The 8163-nt window shown below is 41.2% G+C and overlaps 1 long non-coding RNA gene across 1 annotated transcript; it reads right to left on the minus strand.

Moving 5' to 3' along the window:
* Positions 1 to 3345: 3345 nt before the first annotated feature.
* Positions 3346 to 7307, minus strand: LOC130420056 (uncharacterized). Its single transcript, XR_008906574.1, has 5 exons — positions 7002 to 7307; positions 6377 to 6479; positions 6067 to 6246; positions 3824 to 3953; positions 3346 to 3688 (listed from the first exon to the last, which is right to left on the minus strand). It is a non-coding gene; the product is annotated as an uncharacterized LOC130420056 (long non-coding RNA).
* Between the last annotated feature and the right edge of the window lie 856 nt (positions 7308 to 8163).

The following is an 8163-nucleotide window of genomic DNA, read 5'->3' on the forward strand; positions in this document are numbered from 1 at the left end:
TCGTCGAGTTTAGAATGCAGATTCCCTTCTGTCTGAGAGGGGATATAGCCACGTCCATAAACTTTGTGACAGTGCGAGGAGCTAGGGACAGCTTGAATGGAAGGACAGTGTATTGATAAGCAGCCCCCTCGTAGGCGAATCTCAAGAATCGTTGTGCCGGGTGCTATCTTGATGTGGAAGTACGCATCTTTCAGTTCCAGGGAGAAGAACCAGTCCCCTGGGCATATTTGCAAGAGGATCTGTTTCAAAGTGGTTATTCTGAAACTCTCCTTCATGAGGGTGCGGTTCAGATGACTTACACGGAGGATGGGCCGGAGATTGTCATATTTTTTTTTGGGCACAAAGAGGTAGCGGCTGTTGAAGCCCGACTCATTCTGAGCTGCAGGAACCGTCTCTATGGCTTCTTTTCCCAGTAAATTCATTACCTCTGCGCGCAGGACGTGAGCGTCTGTGTCCTGCACTCGGGTGGGAAGCACCCTGTGAAAGGGCCTGCGAGCGAACTGGAGTGGTGTAAAGCCTTGTGCTATTATCCCCAGAACCCAATCCGATACCCTGGGTGTGGCCTGCCAGGCCTTGGCCCGTGTTGCAAGGGGTTGAATGTTTTGTGGAGGCAAACCGCCAGGTGGGGGTTTGATTCCCATGACAAGTGGAAAAGGAGGATTGCTCTTTTTCTGAAAAAGTTTTTTTGCTATAACAGCGGGTTGCTGTGCGGGCACTAGAAAGGGCCCAAAGTTCACAACAGAGCATAAAAACACAGTTTTTCCGGCACCCATAATTGAACGAGGTGCTTGGGCCTCAAAAAAAGCTCACTTGGAGGCAGGTCCATCCACAGCGGCCCTGATTCACTCCTCTTCCTCACCTGAGTGGTGCAGGGTCCCTGGCGTTAAGGAAAGAGTTTTTTCCGAGCGGGATCGCTGGCGGGTTTCTGCTTAAAGCTTCTGCCGAGTACACGGTTGTCGGCAGGAAGTGTTTCATGGCCTGCAAAGATTTCTGCACAGCCGTGAAGCGTTACGCGACGCTCTCCAACGCAGGTCCGAAGAGGCCTGTTGGAGAGATTGGAGCATCACGGAAGAGAACCTTGTCAACCTCCATCTCTGTGAGCGTCAGCCATAAATGTCGCTCGAGCACCAAGAGAGTGGCCATGGATCTGCCTATCGCCTGGGCCGTGGCCTTGGTGGTGTGTAGAGTGAGAGCGGTAGCTGACGATGGGCTTGACAGCGCCCCAGCAGGAACCACTCATGTAGGCTGACATGAGCGGGTTCTTCAAGAGAAGACGACTCCAAGCCCAGCTCCTCCACAGTCTTGGTGAGTCTCGAAAGAGTTTGGAGTCTATTCCCAGCTCCTCCACAGCCTCGGAGAGTCTCGAAAGAGTTCGGCGTCTATACCAGGCTCAGCCTCCCTGAGCTCCGCAGACAGCATGGGGGCGGGGTCAGAAACCGAGCCCGACAGCTGCTCCACGTCTGAAGCTGCTAACAACCTGCTGTTGTCTTCCGCCAAACGAGACCATATCACCGGCAGTGGACGAGGGACGCTGGTCAGGCTAGAAGTGAACTGGCTTTATAGCTGTGGAGAAGGCGAGGCATGCAGAGACAGTGTGAGCCCGCTCTTATCCGAGCGCTTAGATCCTCTACCCCACTGCTTTTTTCTCACAACCTTTTGCGAAGAAGAAAGCGGGGGGAGCACGAGGGGGTGGAAAGCAAAAGTAATCAGAGAGCGCAGAGAGGAGAGACTCAAGCTCTCGCAATGAGGGCATTCCGTCTCTTTAAGTGCATCTTCAGCGTGGAAAAACCCCAAGCACGAGACACACTCGCCGTAGCCATCAGTGACAGGTATAGGGCGGCATTTGTAACAATGGCATTTGTAAAAAAAAATATCTTCCAGAGTCGCTGGGTGGTGGTCTCAGGGCGGACAGAGAGACGGAGGCTCAAATGCGGAGAATAATGTTTTATTGAACACACAAAGATGACAAGGTAGCATAATACATAGTCCTGGGAAGCAGTCCACAGGGAGGGAAGCTCAACCCAAACTCCGAAGAGAGAATAATCCACTGAGCGGTGCGGGGAGGGAAACTCAACCCGAACTCTGGAGAGTGAAAATCAAACTATAGTGGGGTGCAGCGATACAGAGATCTAGCCCCATGAGAGCTTCCCAGGAGGACTTTGAATCTTTAATCCAGGATTCGGGATGCCAGCAGGAACCAACAAGCCAGAGAGGTGAGGTGGAAATACATGCTATGGAACTGAGTGCTAAATACAGGATAAAACAACCTGACGTGTAATAAGAATAAGAAGCTAGGCAAGGCTATGACACAGACTATGACTAGGACTTTGAGAAACCTATAAACTAGGAACCTGGTCAATGCATGTGTAAATGTAACGGACTGACACAAGACAGAGGGATGAAAGGGATTGAATAGAGAAAATCTAACGAGGGGAAAGGAGCTGCAGGTGAAAGGTTATAGGTAACCAGGGGCGCTAAATAATAGGGAAATAGCTACAGGTGACAGCCTAAAACAGTGATGTAACACAAAATAGGTACGATAACATACAGTAGCAGTGACAAACGCGTAACTCGTTCCCACTGTAATTATCCCACTTCAAGTCCTCAGGTCAATAGATGTTCGACACTATTAGTTATAAATTCGTCACCATCCGGCAGAAATGTGCTACTGTTCTAATCATCAAGAGGGTCCTTGTTCCCCGAAATGAGATGGTCAATCAACTGGATTAGTGTTACACACGAAGCTGGAACAAATAGCCCAGGTGAAAAGGAAATATATGTAAATTGAGCTTTTTTGGACATACTTATTATATTTAAATTATTCTCTAATAAGTACACATTAAAGGTATTATTTTTGGGACAACTTTGAGTATATTAAGTATACTTAAAGTTAGGTTAAATATCAATTTTAAGATAGTCACAATATATTTAATATATTGAAATTGTGTTAAATTGGACCCATTTTGAACACATTTCGTGCAATTTAACTGCATTACTTTAAATTATAATATAGTACACTTTATTGCTGTACTAGAACTATAATGAAAATATAATTTCAGTTGATCATTATCGTGCTACCACTATATTTTAAATATATTTATAGCTCCTTGATAATGTATTTGCAGATCACGAAATGGGTACTATTTATATACTAAAAAGGTATTACACAAATGGTTACTACAAAACTTTAATGTTATTTTTACATCAGGCATACATTAAAAACTACACCAGCATATGAAAACTCCACAATGAAGTGAACCTAAATCAATCAAAGTGTTTAAAAAAGTTTAAGTTTAAATGTTTATGTGAAAAGTACCCTGCCATCAATTACCGTATTATAAATGACAAATCTTTTTTGGCATATTGTAAGTTGTGGTCAGTCCCTATTGTCTTGTGAAGAGAGCAAAAAAGTAATGATGAACAAGAAGCACACATAACAATAAGAACTGTGACCTTGTGAGGGTCCAATTGGTCTTGTTTCCTGATTTTCCAGTAAGAGTACATCTTGCCAGTTTATCTTTTCCAAAAATTAGAGTTGCCAAATCTTGTGCAAAAAGAGAAACCCGTGACTTATTCAGTCTGTCATACATCCTCTTGGGGACTTTCACATCCATCTTTTAATGGACTCTAAGACATCTTTTAATGGACTCTAAGACATCTTTGAGAGATGATACTATCCCAGGAAACTCTACAAGATCAAAAAGTATGTTTCAGATTGAGTTCACCTGATTGACAAAAAAAACTGTAAATTCTTTTTTTTATTTAAATCTCAAATCATTAAATAAAAACATCATATTAACATTTCAATTAACTAATAATTTACCTTTTAAAGATTTGACAACATCACCATCAAGCTTGAAATTGTTCTGCGGAGGTGTGCTCTGCAAAAGACTGTTCTCAAATTCCTTGCTTCCATTATCGCCATCTTGTTCGTTGTCACTGTCCACTGAAGCCTGTGTGTTAAATTTGACACAAGGTTAGAAGAGGCTCGACAAACACCTACAGTAAGTTTGTGATGTTGTACTCACTTAAGTATGTTAAGATTTGAAATGTTATGTTAATAGTTGCATAATTACAATTTATATTTTTAATTATTGTGTTTACTGGGACGCCAGGGCTTCATGCAAAATCTAAACGATTCAACTGTTCGGCAGAGATTTAGGGAGAAGATGAAACACACAAATAGCATGCAAAAAGCAAAAAGAAGGGTTACTATCCCAAACTCACTGCAGCTCCCATAAAAATGTTTTACATAGTTGTGACCCTGCCTGTAAAAAGTCATTGTGGGTGATGTGCTTTTTTTACATAAAATCATCCCACACAATGTAAAGAACATTATGTAAAAAGTAAAGCTGTGTAAACAAATTACATCATAGTTAAATTAATAGCTGAAATCAAACTTTGATGCTTATCACCCAATTAAGATTTTTTTACTTTAGCCTGGATTTCACAGGGACACATTTAAACATTTGATTCTTGTCTTATTAAAGGAAAACTAAAACATGCTTTATAAATCTCCTTTGCAGACAAAGTAGAAAAACTGAGGTGAAGGAAGCCAAAAAGTAATGCGGCTTTTACAAAGGACACAGAATGCGCTACACTCGCCGCTAGGTTCAGCATAGCCCTTCAATTTGCGCTGCGCTGGCCGGAGCAAAGTATGCAGAGTTTTAAAACAGCGGGAATTCTACACGGTTTCTATAGCAAAAGAGCTTTATTTCAAAGTAGTGGAGGAGGCTACACGAGAATCGCACACGCATTTTCTACCTAAAACAAGCTACCTGACTTAAAACACACCTGACATGCCAACTTGAATTGACATATGTCATCAAATCACCCTTGCACGGAGATAGCAATTGAAATGAATGGATGTCATAGCTAGGGATGAGTCACGAATTTCGAATATTCGAATAGTATATTTAACTCTAGAATTTCGAATAGTGTGTGCGATTTTAAAAAACTCGCTGTGTTTTTACGTGTAACGCGTTCATGTAACCAAAGGGTGGCGCTGCCAATAACGACGCACCTAAAACCTAAAGGCTGTCAATCAAGAGACAATAGAGGAAAACATTTTCCCAGAAGAATTGGTAACGAAGTAACGCACACTGTAGACCAAATGCATTCTGTGTGGGATCCCTCAATAAAATGAATGAGAATAAAGTGCAGTGCAAACTCCGGAATGCAAAGCTGACTTATCATGGATCAACAACTACGATGCACAGTCATTTGAGGGCGAAACACCCAGCAGGTCCATCCACAGGTTAGCAATCAGTTACTAGTTTTATGGTCAGAACAACCAATTTGGATGCCTGGGTATGCTTCCGATTGGCTTTGTCGGAGGAGAGGGTTTTAAAAATCTTATGGAGTTTGTACAGTTGAGTTTACTGTTCCGTCTAGAAAAACGATCACTGCCAGACTGCTGAAACTTTTTCAGGACAATAGAAACTGAAGCCTTTTGAGCTGTCAATTCATGAAATCGCTTCGAACTGTTAATAAATTACGTCATTCGGTTAATATGTTTTAACGCGTGTTAAGTCTGGTCTAAAATCTTTATGGCTTTAATATATTTTCTTTGATCAGTCGCACTGTTTTTTAGTTGGTATAAATGCGCATGCTCATATTTTACAAGGAAATGTCCTAGTATTATGAGAAGGTTGATTCTGATCGACGTACTGTTAATAAGTGCCGTTATTCGGTTGTTAATATATGTTTCAGCACGTTATATTAATGTATTGCTTGATGTAAGATTGCCTATTCCATAATACATAATGCAGTGTGCCGTCATGCGGATTTAAAGCGTAAATGTTCTTTCTCTCTCCGTCTGTGTGTGTGTGTGTAATACTGTAAATGCGTCCATGTGGGGGAGGGGTGCGAATTTCGAATAATTTTCGAACAGTTCTCATAGATCTTCGAATATTATTTTTGCTTTAAATGCCCATCCCTAGTCATAGCACAGTGCATTCCGCGACCTGTGTGAAAGCCGCATTACCTTGATACTTCACTTCAAAATAGATCAGAGTGAAAATAAATCTTTGAAATAATTTGATATGAAATTAAAACATTGCTTACTCTTTTCCTTGATCTTCTCTGCTCGTTCTTTTCAAACATAACAATGTCTGTGTTATCTGAATCATCGGACATTGGAGTGGAGGTTACGGGTACTCCTTTCTTTCTTTGCAAGTTCTGAAGGTCTCTTTTAAGTTTGTCTCCCATTGCAACATTGGCTGCACCTTGAGAAGTACTTGCAATCTAAAAATAATACATTCTTATGTTACATTTCACCAACAAAAATAACATTAATGAAGAAACTGAAAAAGGATCAGGCCATTCATTATTGTACAAAAATACAATAATTATGACAGTTAGGACAATCCAAAACCTTTAAGGCCTAAGCTGTTTTTTCCCTTGCTGTGAGGTTGTCTTCCAGATGTCTTCTCCTCTCTTAAAAGCATCTCTCTTCACAATTAAGTCTTTGTAAACATCTGTCATTAAAAACAAAAGTTAAATAACAAAATTATAATATAAGAACATTTTAAACTGAGAAATAGATCACGTCCATGCACACACATCCAACAAGCCCAGGTCGAGGCGAATCGACTGCGCCAGCATCCTGAGTATATCTGAATACTTTAAAATATTGGCAATAAATAAATACTTTTCCCCTACAATAACTATACTAATCAAATAGTATATTATTGTAACAAGGCCTAAGGCCGATTAATAAGCAAGCAGTATTTTTCATGCAAACAGTGGACAACGTTTTATAGCGGTTATATCAAACAGAAAAACTCACTTTCTAGAGGAAGCATCAACAATCGGTGCCTAAATTTACTAGACCTAATGCTTGCAAGTTGGTATTGTGTCAGTAATCCGTGCAGTAATACGTGCTAACATTGAGCTAAAAGCTAACATACGTTGAAATGATGTTTGCGTGGGAAAATACTTTCTAAACCCAAAGTGATATTAAAGCTAGTTAAACTAATCGATAAAACGAATCAGCTTACCACTAAGAAGTAGAATTTTCGCTGCCAGTGTCTTGGTCTGTCCATGTCTGCTGCGACTTGACAGGCGCACCTCTACATAGCCCTCTTCGCTTCGAAGTTACTCGCGAGAACCGACCACGTACTCCGATAGTCTGTGCTCTCCTAAAATTATATCGGTGCTGTCCACTTTCACGATATAAGAGTCAGGGAAATAAAACAAAGCATACTTTGGAAACGACATGACTCCGGCTGATATTTCCTTTCCGTTGCTCGCCCAGCCGGAATGACCGCTAAAAATCGTAAGTTTTCAATTGGCTGTCTCTGATTGCACAGTTAGTGTTAATACGATTTGAAATGCTTTACTCTTATTGGTCAAACTGAATGCACTGCGAAATTGCATTCACTGCAAAAGTAGCATAAACTACCATTGAAAATATTAATAATTGCTACTTCCGTCGCCGTAACATCAGTTGGAATGCCTCTGGCGCTGAAGTGACAAGAATGAAGTTACTTGTCTATAGTGCATTTCATAAAAGTGTAATTAAGCATATATTTATTACCAACGTACTTCTGGTACACTTTTTATGAATACATTGAAATTATGCTTGTGTATAGTGCATTTTATAAAAGTGTAATTAAGCATATATTTATAACCAGAGTACTTCAAGTAAATTTTTTTTTGATTACATTAAAAGTATGCTTGTGTATAGTCCATTTCTTTAAATTGTAATTAAGCATATAATTATTACCAGAGTACTTCAAGTACACATTTTACAAATGTATTCAAATACAATTCAGGATATTAATTCTCAAATCTGAGGCCATGGTTCTCAGTCGGAAAAGGGTGGCTTGCTCACTTCAGGTAGGTGGAGAGTTCCTGCCTCAAGTGGAGGAGTTCAAGTATCTGGGGGTCTTGTTCACGAGTGAGGGAAGGATGGAACGGGAGATTGACAGACGGATCGGTGCAGCTTCTGCAGTAATGCGGTCGCTGTACCGGTCTGTTGTGGTGAAGAAGGAGCTGAGCCGCAAGGCGAAGCTCTCGATTTACCGGTCAATCTACGTTCCCACTCTCACCTATGGTCATGAGCTGTGGGTCATGACCGAGAGGACAAGATCCCGGATACAGGCGGCCGAAATGAACTTTCTCCGCAGGGTGGCTGGGCGATCCCTTAGAGATAGGGTG

Source organism: Triplophysa dalaica, chromosome 4 (genome assembly GCF_015846415.1).
Source record: "Triplophysa dalaica isolate WHDGS20190420 chromosome 4, ASM1584641v1, whole genome shotgun sequence".
NCBI classification, from domain to species: Eukaryota; Metazoa; Chordata; class Actinopteri; order Cypriniformes; family Nemacheilidae; genus Triplophysa; species Triplophysa dalaica.